Source organism: Monodon monoceros, unplaced genomic scaffold, assembly GCF_005190385.1.
Source record: "Monodon monoceros isolate NGI ecotype Baffin Bay Population unplaced genomic scaffold, NGI_Narwhal_1 Super_Scaffold_9, whole genome shotgun sequence".
NCBI classification, from domain to species: domain Eukaryota; kingdom Metazoa; phylum Chordata; class Mammalia; order Artiodactyla; family Monodontidae; genus Monodon; species Monodon monoceros.
In genome coordinates this window covers 7,544,309-7,568,463 of record NW_021703786.1, presented here as the reverse complement: position 1 = coordinate 7,568,463, position 24,155 = coordinate 7,544,309, and the positions used below count along the sequence as shown (strand labels likewise).

Genomic DNA, 24,155 nt, shown 5'->3' with positions numbered 1-24,155 from the left:
ATTATAGTTTGTGGTAGCAGAGGCTCTCTTTTTGTTGTGGTCTACCGAAAGTCTAGTCCAGAAGATGCTCTGCCATTCCCACTCCCAGCAGTATTTAGTTACCAGTAACTCACATTTGTCTGGAGTCTACTACTGGCTGTTTATATTGGAGAGATGACAGGCCATTCAGTTAATCAGCAGCCCAGGATATGAGTATTATTTATAAATTTCTGCTGGGGTTGAGACATAAAGGTATGAGATGAAGATTTGGAAGCAAGCTATAGAATGGGCCTAGTTGAATAGTTGAATTCACATCATATTTGGCATCAGGAAGGTGGGATCAATTTTTGAGGAAAGAGCATGCAAGCTGAAAAATACAGCAGTCAAGGACTGGGCTTTGCAGAATTGCCTCAATTAGAGAACAAGAGAGGAAAAGGAACCCCCCAAAAAAAGCTGGAGAGAGAGCAGAGGTGAGCACTTTCATAGTCAGTAGTCATTAGTGAGCTTTGAAAACATGCACTCATTTTCTGCTTTTGATGCAGTAGGGGGAAATGGCAAGAAAACAAGTAAAATATGTGTTGGCCACATTAGTAACTTTTAGTGAATGGAGTGGAGAAGACCAAGTTGCTCAGTTTGAAGCTGAAGAAGAAATCAGTCTACAAATTAAACAATCAGTACATCTCGGAAACTCCCCATAGTTCCAGGGCTTGAGAACACCTTCCGTTATTTCTTTGACCACATCACACTGAGAGGGTCCTAATCCTTTGCTCTCTTAGGTTCCCTGATGCCAAAGAGACTTTAATTGTTTCGGAGGATTTTCCAGCTTTGCTCTCGGGAGATTAATTCTCCCAGTCTTTCTAACCTGATGTTTTCTCCACAGGTTAGTAGACTCTGACTATAATGAGGCTTTGACCCTTGAAAAATGTGGGGGTTAGGGGCACCAACCCTCCATGCAGTCGAAAATCTGTGTGTAATTTATAGGTGGCCCTCTGTATCTGCAGTTCCTCTGTATCTGCACCCTTGGATCCTGTAGTACTTATTTATGGAAAAAATCCACATACAAGTGAATCCATGCAGTTCAAACCCGTGTTGAGCAATGGTCAACTGTGTATCAGTCTATAAGCCACTGAGTGTAGAGGTTAAGAACATGGACTCTCACTAGTTCTGCTACTGTCTAACTGGGTGGTTTAAGGTAAATTAGCTAACTGTCTTGTACCTCATTTTCTTCATCTCTAAAATGGGGAATAATAGTAATAGTGACAACTGCCAATAGAAAGAAAAATGCACAATGTAAACATTGTGAGTTAAGTTTGCTTCAGGGTCTTACTGAGGACTATAGCCCAGGAGATAGCCTCTCAGTAGCTCTGAGAAACTGCTCTGAAGAGGTGAGGGAGAGGCTAGTTTATATATGATTTTTTTGGTGGGGAATACATGCAGTCAGGTATGTAACTTGGTAAAAGATTACTGCTAGTCACAAAGAACATACATCACAAGTTAATGATTTTAGTTCTTTTCCCTGTATGGGAAGATGCAAGAAGCTGGGTTCATTAAAATTCTTCCTGAGATACATCTAACTATCTAAGAGCCTGTTTGTCCAAAGCACAGAGCATCCTCTTATTGTCTTAATTTCCTCAGACTGGAGCACGGAGTGCTTCATCCTTTCATCGCCTTAATCTCTTCTGTCTGAAGCACAGAGTGCACTGTTGGTCAGTGACTGCAGCAGGTTAATCTTTGCAGAATTCGATGTTGAGCAAAACACTCTTTGCTCTTCTTTTGTTTGCACAACCTAAAAAGGAATTGTTGAGAATTGAATGAGATAACATCTGTAAAGCCACAGAATAGTGTCTTGACATGTAGGAGCTATTCCATAAATGTGATGTTAAACCAATGAATTAACTCCTAAGATCCAAGAAAGGAGAGCAAGAGAATAGTACTGTAGGGGGACTATGGAAAGCAAGAGGATAGTACTGTAGGGGGTCTGTCCTTTTCTGGATAAAGGGACACCTTTGTATGTTTGAAAGGAGAGGTGCTAAAGCCAGGGCAATGGAAAGGGCTGAGATCAGAGAGGATGGGATTGGGAGCATATGTGGAATGAGAGGCTTAAGAAGAAAGGCGATGTCTCTTTTTCTGACACAACAGAGAGGCTGGGCCCAGTGGCTCTCAAACTTCAGTGTAAGAATTACCTGGAAAGCATGTTAAACGTGCACACACCCAGGTCTCATACCCAGACATTGATTCAGTAGATGATGGGAAAGAGCATTCATTTGTACTTTTGAAATAAAAGAGAAGCTAAATTATTCTCCCTCCTACAAAGAGGATATATGGGTGTGATTGGATTACAGTTGTGGTTCTCAATTCTGTCAAACCTAGGGTCCCCTTTGGCGAGTAGTAACGTTTCCTTTATTATTCATAGTATGTTCGTAGAAAATACGAATGTTCAAGATGTTCCTAGAAAATATAACTACATATACTTCCCCCACAAATGATATAAATGTCCTAACTGTAATATAAAGGAGAAATAAAAATAAAATGTTATAGTAAAATATTTTAATACGTAAATGCTTGGCATGGCAACACAAGGAAACAAAAATGTCCCCACAGATTTTCAAAACTACCCCTTGGGAGTGGTGGCATGGTCACTGAGAACCACTGGTTTAGGTAGAGGTTTGAAACATCAGGGTTGAGGGAATTTAAAAGATATGTATAAAAGGAAAGCCAAGTAGCAGTGAAGATGTGGGTGCAGTTTGCATGAATCTGGAGTGGGAGAATCACAACTTCCTCCAGCAGCGCTGGGGAGAATGGGTGTAGAGGAGAAGAGTCCTGGATCTAGGACCAGGTGGAGCAAGTGGCTGTGCTGCAGCATGGTGGGGGGGGATGAGGTGGATGAGGGGCTAGTGAGTCAAATGGGATCTTGAGTGAAGAGCCTAGTGAACTGAGAGGTCAGACGGCCCTTTCTGGCAATAAGTAGACAGGGGGCTAACAGAAACTTAATCCTGGTTCAGAACATAAAATGCTGGGAGAATAGAACAGCAATAAAACAGGTTTTTCACATATATCTCTTAGCGAAAAAGAGAAACTCACAGAGATCAAGAGAAAGAAAAACTCCAGAGGGAAAGGTAGGAATGGACCCCGTCTGTTCGCTGAGGACACTGTCCATTCTCAGAAGGTGGGGTGGGTGTGGGTTAACAGGGCAGGAGCAGGGGCAGGAGACAAAGTCTGGGCGGTGTGGGGGGGGGGGGCGCTGAGCTGCGTGGGAGATCTGACTGTATGGTTCCTCCTCATTCTGTACAGAGGAGCCGATTCAGAGGCTAGAAGCTTATCTCGAATCGTGCAGTGTGAGCACTGAATTGGAGTCCAACCGCTAGCACGTAGCCAGGATATTCTCGATTTCATGCTCTGCTCCTCCCGCTCTTGGAACGGGAGGAAATGGTGCGGGGCTGGTATGGAGCGTTGCGATCCAGGCAAGGACGCCGGCTGAAGTCGGCTGGCGACTAAAAAGCTCTGTCGCGTCCGTTTGCTCCAGGGGACTCCACACAAGGAGATCCGGAGACCTTCAGTTACGCCAGCGTTGGGAGAGGGGTGGGTTTGTGTCAGGAAAGTATCCTGGTCGGGCTGGTTGCTGGAGGAAGCGGCCTCCCGAAGCAGCCCACAGGAGGCGCGGCTGCCGGCTCGGACCTGTCGGGCTGCGCGGGACCTAAGGGGGAGGTGGAGTAGGTCCATGAAGGACACAGGGCATTTGGAACCGCGTTTCCTGGAAAGACGTGCTTGATTATCTATTACCAGTACTAAGATAGTTCGAAAATCTGTTTACTTGGATCGCTAAGATAAAGGCCAACTGGAGTCCTTTCAGGAGTGACCCAGGCCTTATGGTGGTGTGCGCAGCCGCGGGTAGTGCTGGGGTCAACCTCGGTTCATACTGACCTGGCAGGGGAGATACCAGGATCACGTAGGTGGTTTATCCAGGGCGAGGCTTATCCGTTGTGATCTTGGAGAGGCAGCAGTGAGTGGTGGCCTGAAGCGAGATCTTGATTCCCTGCCCAGGCGTTGAACCTGGGTAGCCTGGATGAAAACCAGGAATCTTAGCCACTGCACCCCCTGGCCCTTGCCCCCAGTGAAAAATGCATTTCTCACGGAGGCAAAAACTGTAAAAACAGGTACCAAGTTTATTATTAGAGACATAGCACAACTACAAGTGGGAGAGCACACAGAGAAACAGTTTGTTTAGTTAAGACAGAAGCAGGGAAAAAAAAAAAAAAAGACAGAAGCAGGGCAGAGATGCACACCCAGAGAGGAAGGGTGTGGGCGTCCTCCCTGATGAGGAGGAGTGCAGTAAAGAGGCGGTTAGGTCATTTATATAGGGCAGGTCTTCCGGGTCTTTGTTTACCTTTGGCCAATCATCTGGTTTCTTTTTCCACACCTGACCTGTCCTAGGAGCCGCCCCAACACACGTGCTGAACTTTTTTCCAAGATGGATTCCAGCCCAGAGGCCTATGGGACAGCCTTAGCATCACATATTATGCGGTGGTGCCCCCTCCTTTTTGACCCCCAAGGAGCCTTTCTGCACATGTGCAATGTTTTCCTTGCCCTAAGGATGGGAAATGTATGACCTCTTGATCTTTTAATAGGGTTTAGTTCCACTCTGTCCCTTCCATAAAAATGTCCAATGTCCTGTTATTTACCCTATTTCTGTTGCTGGTTTTTGTATCGAAGTGCAGATCTAGAAATACAGACAGGAGTCAGGTCATAAATATATAGTCATAGAGCCCGTTTGTCTCTTGCTTCAGGAAGTGTAAATGGGGGTGCTGGTAATGAATGTCTGGCCTGGAGCCCATCTTCTTCTCACCCACTTCTTCAGGAAGTGTGAACAGGAGACCAGTTGTAAATGTCTAGCCGGGAGCCCATCTATCCTGCCTCAATTGCACTCCGGATGTGCTGACCCCTGTGATTTCCCCAAATGTGCGAAACTCGACTGCATAATTTGTGGTAGTGGGGAACTGCGTTCATGCTTTTCCCTGTTCTCTTTGTATCTTAAAGACAGATGTCATTCAAGACTCTTTTCTAAGGGTCTAGTAGCTCATTTTAATCTAATACTGAAGGGTTTATCACATGACGTAGTGGGTGGTGGTGAATATGATACAGAGACGGAGTGAAATAAAGATCTTAAATGCTAAGCCACCATGAAACATTCTTTTGCCAGGTATAGGGTTTTTCCTGGTAGGATTGTGTTTAACTTCAGCGGTCTGACGTTTAGGATCTGAGTTGACCTGCCGTAAGGGCAGGTTTACCTGAAGGGTTTTGAACATTTTTAGTTATGTAAAAAAGGAGTGTTACTATATCTCAATTTTTTTTAGGCTGGCTAAATTTTGCAGTGATAACCATTTTGGATATATTGGAATAAGTAAAGCAGGTTATTAAAACTATTTTCAGGTGGTTTCTTTTACCCTTTTATATATGGCTACCAAAGCTTAAAATTACATGTTGTTCACATTATATTCTATTGGACATCATTTCTCCCTTATTTTGAAAAAGTCTCCAGGAGGTCTGGCTGTGTTACTTCTATAACATGCTCCTTCTTCCTGGAATGCCCTGTCTTCCCTCATCAATCTTTTTTTTTTTTAAATCAATTCACTGTTTTTATTTATTTATTTATTGGCTGTGTTGCATCTTCGTTGCTGCGCACAGGCTTTCTCTGGTTGTGGCGAGCAGGGGCTATCTTCGTTGCAGTGCGCGGGCTTCTCATTGCGGTGGCTTCTCTTGTTGCAGAGCACGGGCTGTACACACGCGGGCTTCAGTAATTGTGGCGTGCAGGCTCAGTAGTTGGGGCAGACGGGCCTAGCGGTGTGTGGGATCTTCCCGGACCAGGGCTCGAACCCGTGTGCCCTGCATTGGCAGGCGGTTTCTTAACCACTGTGCCACCAGGGAAGTCCCTCTCATCAATCTTGAAAATGCATACTTCGACATTCAGCTCTCTGTCTGCGAAGCTGCCTGGGATCCACCCAAACCACCACTGAACCAGAAAGGACTTAAACATTACTAGGTACTGTAGGCACAGTGCTGCATAAAGCACTTCTTTTAAAATCAGAAGAAAAAAAGATGAATTTTTAGGTGGAAGAAAATGTTGTATATAATAATGTCATCTTTTTATATGTATTTCGCGGAGGAAGGGTCCACAAAGGCAAAAGTGTGTAGGATCCTTCAGAGTCATAATGTGGTCCTTAACCCTTTTATTAGTGCTCATTACTCTTTTCCTATAATTCTGGCAGGTCTGTTTCCCCTACAGGTTGTGATCTTATTTATTACAGGCAGAATCTCTCTCTGCATTATTACTCTTAGTATCGCCAGTGCCTAGGCTGGCACCTTAAGTTTAAGTGGCTGTAAGTTACTACTTACACGAGTAACAACTTGAGAGCAGGTTTTTGTTTTTGTTTTTTCCATCATTAGTAGCACTCACAGAAACTCAAGGACAATTTGTGAATGTTGAAAATACTGGAGTAGGCAATGTGGTTATCAGAAATATAGTTCCCATATGGACCGACTGTATAGCACAGGGAACTCTACTCAATACTCACTAATGGCCTATATGGAGAAAGAACCTAAAAAAGAGTGGATATATGTATATGTATAACTGATTCACTTTGCTGTACACCTGAAACTAACACAACATTGTAAATCAACTGCACGCCAATAAAAATTTTAAAAAGAAAGAAATAGTTCCCTCAGCATAGCAAAAAGAGCTTTAGAATATCTGTGAAATCATGTCTGTGTGGGACACAGATAGTCCTAGAGGACTCAGTGCTGTGGCATTCATGGATACCATGGAAACAGCAAACCAACTGCCTAGAATGAAATTAGAAAGGTAGTTCAATAATGAAATTATATCGTACAACAGAGATGGGCTGGATCACACTTTGTGGATGAGAGTATCTAGTAAATGTCTAAGTAGAGTGACTGTGGTTTATATTGCAGAACCCTGTGGATGGAAATGCAAAACCGGGGCCAGTGTGCATAAGTGAATGGGTTCAGCTCCCTGAAATGCAGGGTGTCTGTGTAGAGTGTAGAATTGCTCAAGCTTTCCTGGTAGTACACATTTAGATTCAGTGTGTTGGCACCATGGACTTCTTGACAGTTGAACCTGCTCTGTAAACTTATATAACAAAAGTCAGCTTTTAAAAATTACTGCCACGCTCATGATATTTCTGAACATCAGCCTTTCCTTGACTCTGACGAAGCTAAGAGATGGGTGGAAATTCAGAGATGAGGTGAGACTCACAGAGTGAGGGCCATGTCTGTTGGGACAGAAATCTTAGTTGGCAGGGGAAGCCATGATCTGAGAGAGGTTGGTAAGTGTGCTGGTGCCACCACTCCCCAGGTAGGTGGGAACTCTCCAAATACCTACTGTGCTGAGGGAGGGTCCGTGCCTCTCCACCTCGGCTTATTTGGGGCCTTTGAGTTAGTTGGTCACTGAGTTGTTTTATTCTGTGTATAAATATATGTATGTATGTATGTGTATGTGTATGTATATATATATATATATATATACATATATATTCACCATAATTATTACTAATAATTATCATTGTTCCTAGAGGACAAAATCAAGCACAGATACCTAAAATATGGTAAAAATCACAATTTGAATCTAAGTCTATCTGACGCTAAAGCCTGTGTGCAAAACTAAATACTGTGCCAGCTATTTCTTGTAATGGTTCCACCAGGACTTGGTCTTCTCTTTATGAAAAAAACAAAACAAAACAGTCTAACAATATCATTGAAAGTCTGTAACCTGTATCTCACAACCAGTAATATTGATATCATGTCAGTGCATTTCTTTCCAGTAATTTTCCTTAAGGATATACATTTTTACAAAATTCCCGTCATGGTATACATACCATTTCATATCCTTTTTCCCTCTTAACCTTAAATAATAAAAATGTCTTTCACGTTGTTAATCGTTATTATATTATTATTGTTTGCTTAATACTCCCTTTCCCTCTTGCTTTGATTCTAGGGTTTTTGGGTGATTTTGATTTTTTTGTAATTCTATAGTGAACACCCTATGCATAGGGCATAGTCTTTCTCCAGAATTACTTTCTATAGTTAAATTAAATGACATTCCTGGGTCAAAATGTATGAACATATTTTGGCCAGTAGATGTATATAATTAGTGTTAAATTATTTTTTCATTAGAAGTAATATTATAGTCATGTTACAGAATATGTAGGGGAAAATACATTAGTCCATTCTTCTGTATTGACACTGATATGATTATGTTACTTTGCATTTTGATGTATTTTCTTTAAGTGTCTTAAATTTTGCCTTTTTAGAAACAGTTTTAATCGTAGTATATATTCTATTTCATATGCTGCCTTTTTTGCATGCAGTGTTACTGCAATTTAGGCTTTCCTCTCCTTCTTAACAAACTTGAAGTTCTTTTTATAATTAACTATGAACCCTGAAATTAGAAAGAGATCTGGACTTTGAAAGATGAAAGGAAGCAGGGAAAAGTAGTTTTTAGAGTTTAAAAATATCATATGTCACCTCTCCTCCCTCAAATAATTTAAGGCATTTCTTAAGATGACTAAAATATTAAAATAACAGAGAAAACTACTAGAAATTACCCTAAGAAATCATTAATTATTCACAAAGATATATCTACAAGGCTGTTCAATGTTTTATATATATATATATGGCAATAAACTGGAAGTGATAGAACATTGATATAAATTATGACAACATATAACAAAATGAATGTAAAATGTTACAAAACATCGTGTGAAGTATAATTGTATTAAAAATATATATGCGTAGAGAATTGGAGTTACCATATATAATATCAAAGTGTTAACAGTGGTAATTTTGTAGTGGGAATGTGGTTAATTTTAATATTTAAAAAACACTTTTCTGTCTTTTCCTAATTACCTGCAAGGAAAATTTCATCGCTATGGTAATAATTAAAAATGCCATCCAAAATGCAAAACAAAGCACTTAAAAAATCATATGGACTAAGGGAAATAACTACCAAAGGGTTGCAAAAATATGCCACCCCAAAATGTGTCACTTTGGCATAAGGATTATTTTGAGCTAAAAGCACTGAAAAACAGCAAGTATGTAAGAAGAGTGGTCTGACCTCCTTTTGTCTTCCTAGAAGCAGGAGGTAAAACTCCCAACTGAAAGATGTTTTCCCTAACCCAGGGGAAAGAAACATTGCCAGAGAAGGGGGACAAAGCCGAGATTTCTGTACAAACAGGTCTTGTTAAAATAATTATCTTCCTTTAGCCTTCCCATATATGTTAGTTACTTTTCCACAGTTGTCACTCTTTGTTCAACTTAATATAAAAACATTTAGTTTTCCACTTCTTTGGGCCTTCATTTCCTTATGAGGGCTCCTGTACACTTCTGTTAAATAAATGTGTATGCTTTTATCCTGGTAGACCGTCTATGCCAGTGTAATTTTCAGGCTGGGCCGGAGACCCTAACAGAGGAGAGGTAAAGTTTTGCCTCCTGCACACCACCAAGTCCTTGACGCCCTAGTTGATGCAGAGTTGTTTTGCCCAGAGAGCCTAGCCAGCTAGGGCAGAAAGGAAAACAGTGTGTCATGTATTTTCACTGTCCAAAAAGAACAGAGGAGCGCTCGCTTTGTTACCAAATCCAGGCCAGGTGCTGCTTATCTTTGAGCCGAGCATGCAGAGGTTTGAATCTTGCTGAAGTCGGATTTGCGTCCCCAACCGCACGGACACCTGTCCGGGAGCGGAATGGCCTGGGTCGGGTGAGGGGCTCGAGGCTGCGTTTGACCCGCGTTCTCCTGTTCAGCTCCCACAGAAATCTTGTGAAGTAGGCAGGCAGTAGTATTCCCACTTTACACTTTTGGGAAATGGAGGGTGAGAGAGACTTGAGGGTATGACTTAGTCCCATAGTGGAGCAGCGAGTCAGGCTCGCAGAACCGACAGTGCGGCCCTCTTCCTCTGAGGGCCGCGCGCCCCCGGCCGCCCGCAACTGCCCTGCCCGCCCCTGCGGCGCAGTAGTAGGACGTGTGACAAATCTACGCCGTAGTTTTTGCGTATGCCTGCCAAGACAAGGAATTGAACAATCTTTTCAGCTACACTTGTCGATGATCGTCTTTGGGGTCGGCACGAGGCATAGCTAGAGCGAACTGACCGCTTCTCCAAAAGCAGTGACGTTGAGGGACAAGAGGCGGGGATATGTAGATGAGGGGCGCGCCGCCTGCTGGTTCGATTTCATTCTTCGCTGGGCAGAATTTCCGCTGAACGTTCAAAGGATGTATCCTGGTCAGTGTCATATGAATAATCCTGCAGTTTCCAACCAAAGGCCTAAAGAACTTGGAATATAATTGACCATAAGTATATTGTGTGCTGAGTTCGAGGGTGAGGTGCCAGGGAGGGGCTACGATTCATACTTACCTGGCAGGGGAGATACCATGATCACGAAGGTGGTTTTCCCAGGGCGAGGCTTATCCATTGCACTCCGGATGTGCTGACCCCTGCGATTTCCCCAAATGTGGGAAACTCGACTGCATAATTTGTGGTAGTGGGGGACTGCGTTCGCGCTCTCCCCTGATATGAAATGTTGAAAGAAAGGACTTGTCTTTCGTTATGTCGTTAGTGAGTCAGCGGTTTTTGTCGTTGCTTTTAGTCTTTTTTTTTAGGTTAGGTTTGCTATAATAAGAATTTTAATGTTTTTGGTTTTCTGAGCTTAACCGTACATCAGTTGTTTTTATTTCCTTTTTAAGGTATTTTTAAACCTAAGTTTCTTTGTTTGATGAGAGTTCGTCGCGTTGTGTTTGCAGTGAGTTATTGCCAGCTTTAGAGACTTAAAACAGTCGAAGTTCTTTTACTTTAGATGTTCAAGATTTAGGAGGTGATTACCTTGTTTTTTGGCGGCAAGTCCGTTTGCGGCTTTTTTCTGCTGTTTTTGAAAGCGCGCTGCCTAGCACCTTCTGTTGATATGTGTCTTCTGTGTAAGGGTTTCTGATTACATTGGTGGTCTCTAGGTAATTCGCTATGCTGTTGCCCCACCTAATTTCAAAGCTTTAATCACATCTGTAAAACTTGTTGTGATACAAAAGGAAGTAATATTTACAGGTTGCGGGGACTAGGATGTAGACAGGGCGGACGGAGGGTCTTTCATTATTTAGCCTACCACATCAACAAAACCCGGGATAGGTTTGTCCCGCGCAGAAGAATGACGTCATTAAAAGTGCTTGGAGTATGTAAATGAGCGCAGTGTCCGCTGGTCTTGCTCACATTGTACATACATTTATTATTATTTTGCAAGTGTTCCGGTATACGAAATGTTTTTGTCAGGATTTTTATAGTTTGGAGAAGTTTTTATTCGTAAGTGAGGGTCTAGAGCTTGCGTGAAGTGAGTGACCGTAAGTGTCAAGTGTTTCGTATCTGAGGGTGAGGTGCCAGGCAGGTGAAGCAATTCATACTTACCTGGCAGGGGAGATACCATGATCACGAAGGTGGTTTTCCCAGGGCGAGGCTTATCCATTGCACTCCGGATGTGCTGACCCCTGCGATTTCCCCAAATGTGGGAAACTCGACTGCATAATTTGTGGTAGTGGGGGACTGCGTTCGCGCTTTCCCCTGATAAGCTCAGTTTAAAAGTAGAAATTTCGGTGTTATTGTTTAACTATTTTAGTAAAGCGTGATAACTGCGTTTAATTTTCTTGTTTTGTTAGGGTGTAGTTTTGGGGTGGTTTTCATGGTTTTGTTGTATTCAGAGTGATTTCTCCAAGGAATATCCAGAGTTTTCTGGGACAACTGTGAGAGCTGAGAGTTGTATGTATGTCGTAGAACAAAGGACTTTAAAATTTCGATTTTGATTTGAAGTCGTGCGATGATGTTTTGTTAATTCAGCGTTTATCGTTCTTGCAGAATGCTGGTGTTCCATCGAGGGGAAAACGATCAAATTTACGGCAGTGAGAGGTGTTTGTAGGGGGAATTTAGAGTGAGTTACCTCACTATGTACTCTACAGACGGCATTTTTAAAGAGTAGGATGATTGAAGAAGAATGAAGGGAGTAAGACTAAAAACATTCAGGGAGTGGTTGTTAGCATGTAAATGATTAGTCCAGGCGAAAGCCAAGTTCTCAGCAATGTGCATGTTCTCCAGCTTTAGGAAAAAAAAGTAAAAAACGTATGAAACTGAAGCGGGTCTGCGGTTTTAAATTTACCTGTATTATTTTAAACATTTTATGTCAAAATGTAGTCATCATGTATTGGTGTAAATGCAATTAAATAAAAAGTTTTAAAAGGTTGAAAAACATAAAAATGACTATTACTAAATAATAAAACAAGTATTGGTGAAAATCTGGAAAAATTGGGACACTTTTTCAGTGCTGGTGATAATGTAAATGGTCCAGCCACTATAGCAAACAGTGTCGACTAAAACATTATTCACAACCTACCCGGAACTTGAGAGTTTATGTTTTATTTGGCGAGGATTTTTAGGAGTTAAAGCTTGGGAGGCAGCATCTCAAGTAACCCTGAGAGAACTGCTCCGAGGAAGTGAGGGGGCCAGCCAGGATATATAGGAGTTTTGCAACAGAGGGTAGATAGTCTGAACGTCAGAAGATTGTTGTTAATTAAAGAAAACCAGATATCTTAAGGTAAGGAATTTAGCGCTTTTCTGTGTATGGGAAGATGCAAGAGTCTGGGCTCACCGAAATCATTCCTCTGATGTGCACCTCAGCTATCTGGGGCCAGTATCCTGTGTTTTCATATCCTGAGTTTCCTCAGGGTTCACCCTAGGGAGTGACTGCAGTCTGATGGCTGCTAGGTGGCAGGTATTCTCTTCTTTCCTGAGTTCCCTCAGGGCTCACTAGCTCACCGTTGGCGGCGGCTGCAATCACGACTGTGACATCCTTTGTTTACTGATATGGCAGGCAGTATTCCATTTCTCAACAGTATGGCCATTCCTGAAAAAATTAATCCAACAATTCTACTTCTGGGTATATACCCTAAATAATTGAAAACAGGGATTTAAAGAGATATTGGAACACTCATATTCATAGCAGCATTATTCACAATAGCCAAAGGTGGAATCAACCCGTGTCCATCAATGGATTAATGGATAAACAAAATGGGGTGTATATACATAGTGGGAAATTATTCAGCCTTAAAAAAGGAAGGATATTCTGAAATATGCTACAACATGGATGAATCTTGAGGACATAGTGAAATACGTGGGTCACAAAAGGACAAATAAGTGTTTCCACTTACGTGAAGCACCAAGTGTAGTCAAATTCATAGACACAGAAAGTAAATTGGTGGTTGCCAGGGCCTGAGAGAGGGAGAAAATGCAGAGTTAGTATCTAATGGGGTATGGAGAGATGGATGGTAGTGATTGTAGTACGACAGTGTGAATATATTCATGCCACCGAACACTTTAAATTTGTTTAAAGTGGTAAATACTATGTGTGTGTGTGTGTGTGTATATATATATATATATATATATATATATATATTTATATTTTTTTTTTTTTATGTTTCTTTTTCTTTTCCGTACGCGGGCCTCTCACTGTTGTGGTCTCTCCCGTTGCGGAGCACAGGCTCCAGACGCGCAGGCTCAGCGGCCATGGCTCACGGGCCCAGCCACTCCGCAGCATGTGGGATCTTCCCGGACCGGGGCACGAACCCGTGTCCCCTGCCTCGGCAGGCGGACTCCCAACCACTGCGCCACCAGGGAAGCCCAATGCTGTGTATATTTTTACCACAATAAAATAAAGAAGGAATAAAGGCAGTGTTACATACAGGCGAACATTCCAGTGTGACAGAGCCTGAAAATGCACATTGGGTTTGTCCAGGTGTAAGAAGATATTGGGGGACTTCCCTGGTCGTCCAGTGGTTAAGAGTCCTCCTTCCAATGCAGGGGACGTGGGTTTGATCCCTGGTTGGGGAACTAAGATCCCACATGCCGCGGGGCCACTAAGCCCATACGGAACAACGAATAACCCTCACACCACAACTAAGACCCGACGCAGCCAAATAAATAAATATTTTTTTAAAAAGAAGAAGATATTGGGGGCTTTGGCCAGCACCCCACTGTCAGGGGTATGGGGGAGAATAACACACTAGCAGACCATTCCAGCTGAATGGATGAATGAAGTGGAGATAGTAACTGTAGACTCCCCTTTCAGGAATATTTTCCACTTTTTTTTTTAGTAGATTATTCCAATTGGTGATAAGCACTTTTTATTTTTTTAATATTTATTTAAAATATTAAACTTTTTCCTTTATAATTATTAAAACGACCCGTGCCTTTACTAAACTAAAATAAAACTATATGCATATTCATGTGCCATATCTAGCTATTATTAGTGTATTTGTTTGCTAGGACTGCCATAACAAAATACTACAGCCTGGATGGACTAACTACAGAAATTTACTTTCTGAAGGTTCTGGAGGCTAGAAGTCCAAGATCAAGGTGCCGATAGGGCCGGGTTCTTCTGAAGCTTCTTTCCTTGGTTTGCAGATGGCCACTCTCTTGCTGCCTAGTCACATGGTTGTTCCTCTGTGCAAGTGCCCCTGGTGTCTCCTTCTTCTTATAAGGACACCAATTGTATTGGATTATGGCCTCATTCTAACAGCCTCATTTTAACTTAATCGCCTCTTTAAAGACTTTATCTATGTAGATCAAATAGAAATATGCTACTCTTTCTTAATGCCTGGAAATAGTAGGGAGGCAGAAAGGTGGGTGGGGTGGGGTAGGGTGGGGAATGGAGGTGGGGAAGGAAAGTTATAAAAGCTTCAGCTCATACTTAAACCAAACAATATTTTCTGAGTCACGGTGCTTTGCTTAACAATGCTGTGATTACTAGGCTGCTATAGGCACTGACATGGCTGGTAACAAATACAGAGAAAATAAAGTTAAAACACTCAAGTTATTAGCATTTCCACATTTTATCAGTAGTTAAATTAAGAGGGGGTTACTTCTCAGTAACCTAAAAGTCTCTTGGCTGAGGAAGACCCACAGAATGTGTCAACCTTTCTGGTGTTTGTTTCACTTCACCTCATATCCCACCCTCTGTGTCTCTCCATGGAACACTCAGTTATGCCCCTGATATGCATGCTTGTTGATTCATGCAAATGGGGCTTCCTTCTCTTATCCACTGTCTGGGGAATACCAGCCTGGTGCCACTTGTCTGCCCTGCTAGACCAAGCATTGTGATGACAGTGATCCTATTTTAGGTGACTTACACAGTACCTGTCACCTGTGAGACACATGGTAGGTATACCACAATCACTGGTCAAGTGTGGATGCTACACCTGTGGAAAGTTTAAACTTCTTTGCATGGTTCTTGTGTGCACAGTAGCAGCTAACAACTACTGAGAGCTCCTTGGTGCCAGGCAGAGTTCTAAGCACTTTACAGAGTTCTAAGATTTTATTTAACGTCTCAGCAGCTCTCTGGTTATTACCCCCATTTATAGATGAGGAAATTGAGGCCCATCAGTTATATAATTTCTCCAAGGTCACACAGTTAGGGAGGTGACAGAGCCAGGATGAGAACTTCAGAGTCTGAACGGGGAACCCAACACACATACTATCTACTTTCCTACATAAATGACTGCATTTGTATACTAGCCGGTCAAAGTTAATACCCTCCGGGAATTCCCTGGCGGTCCAATGGTTAGGACTCCGTGCTTTCACTCCCGAGGGTGTGGGTTCAATCCCTGGTTGGGGAACTAAGATCCCGCAAGCCACAAAAAACAAAACAAAAAAATCCCACAAAGTTAATACTCTCCTAATTGTCTTAATGACGCAACAAATACATGTATTTCTGATTTTAATTTTTGGTAGTCGTCACTTTTTCACTTCAAGGAATTGATGATAAATATGTTGAGTTCTTCAATTTCAACAGTAAAATTGAGAATAAACTTTAATCTTGTAGAATTTATTTTTACATTTTTTGGCCATGCCACGCGGCATGTGGGATCTTAGTTCCCTGACCAGGGATCAGACCCGGGCTCCTGGCAGTGGAAGCGCAGAGTCTTAACCACTGGACCACCAAGGAAGTCCCTGATCTTCTGGAATTTCAGTAATTGTCCCCGAATGCTGTTCATTATCAATGAAAATGGACAAGAAGTGAAAGAAATGTGAAAGAATCGACATTTTTTTCCTTGCATTTCTGATTCAGTTAGAGCATGTTGCTTTCTTTTGAAACAGGATGTCTCGGGCCGTTCATCTTCCAGTCCCCTGTCCTGTTCAACTTGGTTCGTTAAGAAATGACTCCTTGGAAGCACAGCTTCACGAGTATGTCAAACAGGGGAACTATGTGAAAGTGAAGAAGATTCTTAAGAAAGGTAGGCACCGTATTGAAATGGCAGATGTGACTTGATTCACATCACTGAATAACATCAGAAGGAAAACCAGGTACATCATAAAACTGTGAGTTCTTGGGGAAACTGGAAGTTAAATTTAGAGATGAGATGTTCTTTACCAGTGCAGTCAGATTGTTCAGTAGAGGTCTTAAGTTGGTGGAGGCTGTTTTGTTTTGTTATGTGCTAAGGAACCATAAAGTCTTCCAACCATTAGGCTCCTAAGGGTTTCTCCTCAGGCCCCAGCCACCCACCTTGGATTCTGCCTGATTCCCTTTTCTCCTTCAAATCTACTCTGCCCACTAAGTTTTCTGAGGCCTGTGGTGGAGAGAAGGCCAGTTTTCACAGCTCTCTTCTTCCTTGCTCCTTAGAGGCACTTGGTACTTTTGTTTTCAGGGCGTTTTGGGTTTGTTTCTGTTTTTTGCTGTAGGCTACAGGCACCTCAGCCTGTAGAGCAGACAGAAATAAGAAACATAGTTCAGGCAATCTTCGAAAGAACAAACAAACACAAAAAAACGCACACAAACAAAACCTCTGCTGGTATTTGCCCCTGATCTAGAGATCCAGACCTGCTTTTTCTAAAATAACCAGAAGACCTGTGAGATTCCCCCTCTTCCTCCTTAGTATTAAAGGGAAGGCTTATAAGGCTTCTCTCAGCTGGTTTGTGGAACAGTCAGAGTGACCTAATTTTTCTACAGTGTTTCTCTATTTGCCTCAACAGTATTCCTGAGGACTTCCAGAAAGGTAACACCAGTTTTGTTTTGTTTTTAATGTTTATTTATTTATTTATTTTGCCTGTGCCGGGTCTTAGTTGCAGCATGCGGGCTCTTAGTTGTGGCATGCATGCAGGATCTAGTTCCCTGACCAGAGATTGAACCCGGGCCCCTGCATTGGGAGCGTGGAGTCTTACCCACTGGACCACCAGGGAAGTCCCGTAACACCAGTTTTTGTAGGACCCAACTACCCCAAAAATACTTCTCTCAAAAACTTTTCAGATGCTTCTGGGGTCTTCCCTGGCAGTCCAATGGTTAAGACTCCGCGCTTCCAATGCAGGGGGCACAGGTTCTATCCCTGGTCAGGGGAATAAGATCCCACATGCTGTGCAGTGTGGGCCAAAAAAAAAAGATCTCAAGGGTTTCCATGTACCACCCCTAGAATCTATAGATGAAGTGGCTGATGGTGAACTCAATTTATTTGAAAGTTTCTGTTTTCTACCCCCTCAAAGATTTTGCACTTTACCTCATAACACATTCATGTTTTAATATAAAAATTGATGTTCAAGATAGGTATGCTATGACTTCTAGTGTCTGTCTATCCACATCCTCCAGTATCAGAAGCAGAGTTCTAGGACATTTTTTATCTCCTAGACATCTCCTGAATGTTCTGCATCTTCAAATTCTTTTTTTTAAAACTCTTTTTTTTGAGGTACAGTTAATATACAATATTATATAAGTTTCAGGTGCACAACATAGTGATTCACAATTTTTAAAAGTTATACTCCACTTATAGTTATCATAAGCTATTGGCTATATTCTCTGTGTTGTACGATATACCCTTGTAGCTTACTTATTTTATACATTGTAGTTTGTACCTCTTAATCCCCTACCCCTGTTCTGCTCCTCCCCACCTCCTTCTCCCCACTGGTAAGGACTAGTTTGTTCTCTATATCTGTGAGTCTTCTTTGTCAGATTCACTAGTTTGTTTTATTTTTAGCTTCCACATATAAGTGATATCATACAATACTTGTCTTTCTCTGACTTAATGCATCTTCAAATTTTTGACATTAAACTAGAGCAGGGGATGAGGTTGACAGGTATAACTGGATATGAAGCAGGACTTTATCTGTGCCTGGAAATTTCGTCTAAATCCTCAGAGTGAAGAACAAGGGGTGATAAATGCCCCCACAGTCTAAAGCAAGGCTTCTTAGGAGATGGCCAAAATGATCTTGGACCTTCAACTCCATCACCCACGTCAGGCCTATCTAAGAGAAGGTGATGGGGTAGCGGTGGGAGTGTCAGTGGAAAGATTGTTTCAAAGGCATTCACAGGAATAGAATGCTGTGGCTTTTCCCTCTTTCCCAGCCTCAAGCCTAGTAAGAGGCCATTCAGGTGAACCTCATGGAGAGAATTGTGATTTGTGATGCCTACAAGCAGGAGAGTTGGGAGCCTATGGCCCAGCCTGCTGAACAACAGAAACATGCCAGCCCACCCCAGCTGCCACCAAGGTAGCATGAATAGAACCTGGCATGTTACCTGGAATTTAGGGGTCAGGAGGACTGCCATCTGCCTCCTACCTGGAGCAGTTCTTGATGGCTGGTTGAGCATAAGAGATCAGCTTCTGGAGTAGCCAAACTTTCATCAGTTGTGGGGTAGATGGACTCTATGCAGGGTAGCTGAGCCATCTAAACGGACCTCACCTATGAAGAAAGGAAGAATCCCAACAGAGAGGCTGGAGATGTAGCAAGAAGTCAGCAGAAATGAAAACCAGAACTACATTGAGGTATCATCTCACACTGGTCAGAATGGCTGTCATCAAAAAGTCTACAAACAATAAATGCTGGAGAGGCTGTGGAGAAAACGGAACCCTTCTACACTGTTGGTGAGAATGTAAATTGGTACAACCATTATGGAGAACAGTATGGAGGTTTCTTAAAAAACTAAAAATAGGGCTTCCCTGGTGGCGCAGTGGTTGAGAGTCCGCCTGCCGATGCAGGGGACATGGGTTCGTGCCCCGGTCCGGGAAGATCCCACATGCCGCGGAGCGGCTGGGCCCGTGAGCCATGGCCGTTGAGCCTGCGCGTCTGGAGCCTGTGATCCGCAACGGGAGAGGCCACAACAGTGAGAGGCCCGCGTACCGCAAAAAAAAAAAATCTAAAAATAGAACTACCATATACCACTCTTAGGCATATATCTGGAGAAAACTCTAATTCAAAAAGATACATGCACCCCAGTGTTCATAGCAGCACTATTTATAATAGCCAGAACATGGAAGCAACCTAAATGTCCATCAACAGATGAATGGATAAAGAAGATGTAGTACTTATAACTGGTGGAATATTACTCAGCCATAACAAAGAATGAATTAATGCCATTTGCATCAACATGGATGGACCTAGAGATTATCATACTAAGTGAAGTAGGTCAGACAGAGAAAGACAAATACCATATGATATCGCTTATATGTGGAATCTTAAAAAATGATAACGAATGAACTTACAAAACAGAAAGAGAGTCACAGACGTAGAAAACAAACTTTTGGTTATCAGTGTGTAAAGGGGATGGGAGGGATAAATTTGCAGATTGGGATTAACATACACACACTACTATATATAAAACAGATAACTAATAAGGACCTACTGTGTAGCATAGGGAACTCTACTCAGTACTCTATAATGACCTATATGGGAAAAGAATCTAAAAAAGAGTGGATATATGTATGTGTATAACTGATTCACTTTGCTGTACAGCAGAAACTAACACAACATTGTAAATCAACTATACTCCAATAAAAATTAAAAAAAAAAAAAAGAAGTCAGCAGGAGAGGGCAATGGCCTGCATTAGGGCGGTGTGCAGTAGAATGGAGATACCTGAAGGACCCACTAACCCCTCCCACAAAAGAGCAGGCATTAGGACAAAGCCACAGGCAACAAAGAGCATCAGCTAAATACAAAGGCCTTTGCCGCTTGTCATCTCATTGGTTCTCTCCCTACTTCAGCTCTGGAGTTGTCAGAAACAGCCTTGAGATCAGAGGAGTGGAATAGCAAGGAAGACGTTTTGATTTCAGAAGGACTGGGCAATTTATTACCTGAAATGAGACTGTGCTTTGACTGCCTCAGCGTGACTGAAAGAGCATGCAATCTGCCTGAGGTGCCTCTCAGGAGAGGGGCAGCGAGAACTAACTGACAGAGTGTCCTTGAGGGTAGTAGAGGAGAATTTGTTTCCTGATCGCATCCTGCTTAGTTCATCCCACTCAGAAGACCAGATACTACAGATTATATGAGTTCTAAAACCCAAAGGATGAGTTCCAGAACCTCAGACCAGACTTCATTCATTTTTTTATTACACGTATATTAATTGAGCCTCGGGGTTAGAGCAGCCAAGGAAAGATGTACAGCCCTACCTTCCAGAGAGTATAATCCAGCAGAAGAAACAGACATGAGTCGGTAATTGAAGTCCTGAGAAGGGCAGGAGGCGAAGGAAGCACACAAGGTACATCTCAGCCTCATCTGGGAGGTAATCAAGGGAAAATTCCTAGAGAAAGTGATATTTAGGCTTGGGCCCTAAAGAAGAAACGTTGACAGGAAAGAAGTAAAAGGTAAAAGTTGGAGGCAAGGGAGGTTTAAAGGGATGCAAAGGCCCTGAGGATAGAAAAGAAAAGTGTGTGGATCACTTGAGTTGGAGGAAAAGGCAAAGTGGTGGGAGAGAGTGGTATGGAGGTGAAGCTGGCAAGGTAATCTGAAGCCACACCAGGCCTCGTGGGCTGTTGGAAGGATTTTGGTAATAGGTGCCTCCGTATTTAGGATGGTTACAGCTTCCTGGTGAATCGACCCTATTATCATTGTGAGATGGCCCTTCTTAGCTCTGGTAATACTCGTTGTCTTGAAGTCTACTTCTTCTGCTATACAGCCGCTTCAGACTCCTTATGCTTACCATTTATGGAATATCTTTAGAGTTAACATATGTCTTCTGCAGAGAGCACAGAGTTGGGATTTGTGCTTTAACATCCATTCTGATACTCTCTGCCTTTTAACTGGAGGGTTTAGTCCATTAACATTTTATGTAATTATTGATATGGTTTATTACAAAGAACACAATTCAGGAACAGCCAGATGAAAGAGATTTAGGGCAAGGCATGGTGTGTGTGTGAGTGCTTGGAGCTTCCATGCCCTCTTTGGGTACACCACCCTTCCAGCACTTCAGTCGGTTTACCAACCTGGAAGTTCTCCAAACCTGATCAGTTAGGGTTTTTATGGAGGTTTCATTATTTAGGCATGATTGATTTGGCCATTGGTGATTGATCTCAATCTTCAGCCCCTCTCTCCTGCTGGAGGTGGGACAAGGTGGAGGGTTGTGGCAGAGCTGAAAGTCCCAGCCCTCTAATCATGAATTGGTCTTGGTCTTTCTGGTGACCAGCCCATCCTGAAGCTATCTCAGAGCCCCTCAGCCAAGAGTCATCTCATCAGCATATCAGAGACGCTTATCACTCCTAACGCTAAGGAAATTCCAAGGGTTTTAGGAGCTCTTGTGCCAGATACCTGAGAGTAGAGTTCTATTTCTAAATGGTTGCCCTGGCTGCGGAAGGCTCTGAGGTATGTGAGGAGAGGGAGAAAAGAGTCGGATGACTTGTTTTTGGTTTGAGCAACTGGGTTGAATGTGGTGTCATTGCCAGAAAGAGGAATAGGTTTGGGAAAGAAGCTATTGGAAGTCAGTCTGGACCAGCTGAGTTAGACACCTGATTCAGCTAAGTGGAATATCAAATAGAAGCTGGGTATATGAGCCAGCAGCCCAGAATAGATCTGTCTGCATATCCATGTTTTGAAACCAAGGATGATCAAGCGAAGAGGGCTGAAAACCCTGCTGGCAGGAATCTCACTCTTCTACAGACAGGCTGCCCTTGTTGGGGCAGGAGTAGAGAAAAAAGGAGGGGAAAACCAGGTGGTTCCCAACAGTTTTGTCAGTAACCAGGTTGAGGGAAAGAACAATACATACATTGATTCATCATGCATTCAGTTAGTCTGCATTTGTTGGGCATCTACTATGGCTGGCAAGGGACTGCAGATGCAAAGATAAATATGACCTTGTTCCTGCTTTTAAAGACCTCACAGTTGAGTAGGGGAAAATAAATGCATTTATAACACAGTGAGCTATGTAGAGGCACTTACAAAGATAATTAGGGACACAAAGCACCTAGTGGTCACTGTTAGCTGGGAAAGTGAGGGAAGGCATCTGGAGAAGGTGACGAGAGCTGAGAATCTGCTCATAGGAGGCCAAGGGATGGCATGGATGGTGAGGGATCCACAGAAAGGGTGGAGAAACACAGAGTGGAAAAGTCTTAGATAAGGAAGGGCCCAGACCAAAGACAAGGGGCCCTTGGGTGAAAGTGACTGGAAGGCACTTTATAACTCTTTAAGACATAAGGAACCTGCTCTGACCCCAAGGAGATGTGTCCCAGAACTTTTTGCCCCAACACTGTCTGTTTCCCTGAAGGGATTTAATTCAGAGCATTTGGCTCTCTCTAAGGAGATTCTATTAGAAGTGGTTAGATGAGATGAACCTGAGAGTCACGTTAGTCATGTCACTATGATGCAATAAAAATGTGGTTGATTCAGGAAACCACGTGCATGTCCATGCAGTACTGTGCTTTCTGGCATGCTGGAGGATGTCAGAAGCATCTTTACAACAGGAAGTTAAATGATGAAAACAGTTACCCACCATCATATATCAGGTGTGTTCTTTGAGGAGAAGCTGGGACCAACTTTTTTTTTTTTTAATAAATTTTTAAATTTTATTGTCATTTATTTTTGGCTGTGTTGGGTCTTCGTTGCTTTGCTGGGCGCAGGCTTTCTCTAGTTGTGGCGAGCGGGGGCTACACATTGTTGTGGTGTGCTGGCTTCTCTTTGTGCTAGCTTCTCTTGTTGCAGAGCACAGGCTCTAGGCATGCAGACTTCAGTAGTTGTGGCATGAGGACTCAGCAGTTGTGGCTCATGGGCTCTAGTGTACAGGCTCAGTAGTTGTGGCACACGGGCTTAGTTGCTCCGCGGCATGTGGGATCTTCCTGGACCAGGGCTTGAACCCATGTCCCCTGCATTGGCAGGTGGATTCTTAACCACTGCGCCACCAGGGAAATCCCTGGGACCAACTTTTGCCACAAGTAAATGGGTCGGCTTCCTCTGAGATTTGGAAGCCAGGAAGATCAGTCATTCAAGGCTGAACTTTGAGGGATGGTGTATTTAGTGCTTTTTTAAAAAATTTTTTGCCACTGCGTGGGATCTTAGTTCCCCGACCAGGGATCGAACCCCAGCCCACTGCCGTGAAAGCGGGGAGTCCTAACCACTGGACCACCACGGAATTCCCTTTAGTGCTTTCTTAGAGAAATGAATTCAATTGGAGACTAGAGCTCCTGAGGGAAACACCTTGGCTTTCCAGAAAGAACCCAGACTTGATCCAGTGCCAGATGTACCTAGTACCTACCTGTGGTTCACTTGAGGACCTGTGTGACGGATGCTCTAGCCAGCATGTATGAGAATGGGGAAATAATCACACCCTTTTCCTTCACTTGTTTAGAGGATGAAGTGAGACAATGGGTTAAAATGCCTATCATGGAGAAGGCACTCATAAACCACCATGGGTACCTTCGTTATTATGCGGGATTACACTAGTTCTGTGTCCCTCTCTTTTGTCCTTCTTCCCCCAACTCTCTTTTTCAAGGCAAAGGAAACCTGGTCTCTCCAAGTCAGCGGATTTCTCCAGCAGGCAAGAGGCAGTCCAGAGGGATCGGTGGCGGGAAGCTCGTTTGCTTAGCCTACAGAGGGGCGACGCGACCCGTCCTGGACCCGGGGGACGGGGTAATAGCAGCCTTGGGTAGGAGTCATGCGCGCAGCGCGTGATTGCCTGCCAGGAAGCCGTATGTTGATGAGGCCTGTTGCTGCTTTGAAGTGTTTCTGGAAGGTTTACAGGCGAAAATGGTGTTTTGAACTTTGCCCTTTCACGGAGTGGTTATGGGATATAAGATAAAAAATGTTTCTCCGGGGGCGAGGGACTTGACAAAACTGTCGCCATCAGTAAAAGGTGGGCAGCTGCCACGTACCCAGCAGGGACGTCGATGTCCAGATTAAGA

The 24,155-nt window shown here is 43.1% G+C and overlaps 2 non-coding genes and 1 pseudogene across 2 annotated transcripts; all 3 read left to right on the top strand.

The window, feature by feature from the left end:
* The first annotated feature begins 4,857 nt into the window (after positions 1–4,857).
* Positions 4,858–4,994, top strand: LOC114889848 (annotated as a pseudogene).
* A 5,395-nt stretch (positions 4,995–10,389) lies between these two features.
* Positions 10,390–10,553, top strand: LOC114889824. The gene has a single exon (XR_003792126.1). It is a non-coding gene; the product is annotated as a U1 spliceosomal RNA (small nuclear RNA).
* Positions 10,554–11,424: 871 nt separating this feature from the next.
* Positions 11,425–11,588, top strand: LOC114889887. The gene has a single exon (XR_003792179.1). It is a non-coding gene; the product is annotated as a U1 spliceosomal RNA (small nuclear RNA).
* Positions 11,589–24,155: the final 12,567 nt, after the last annotated feature.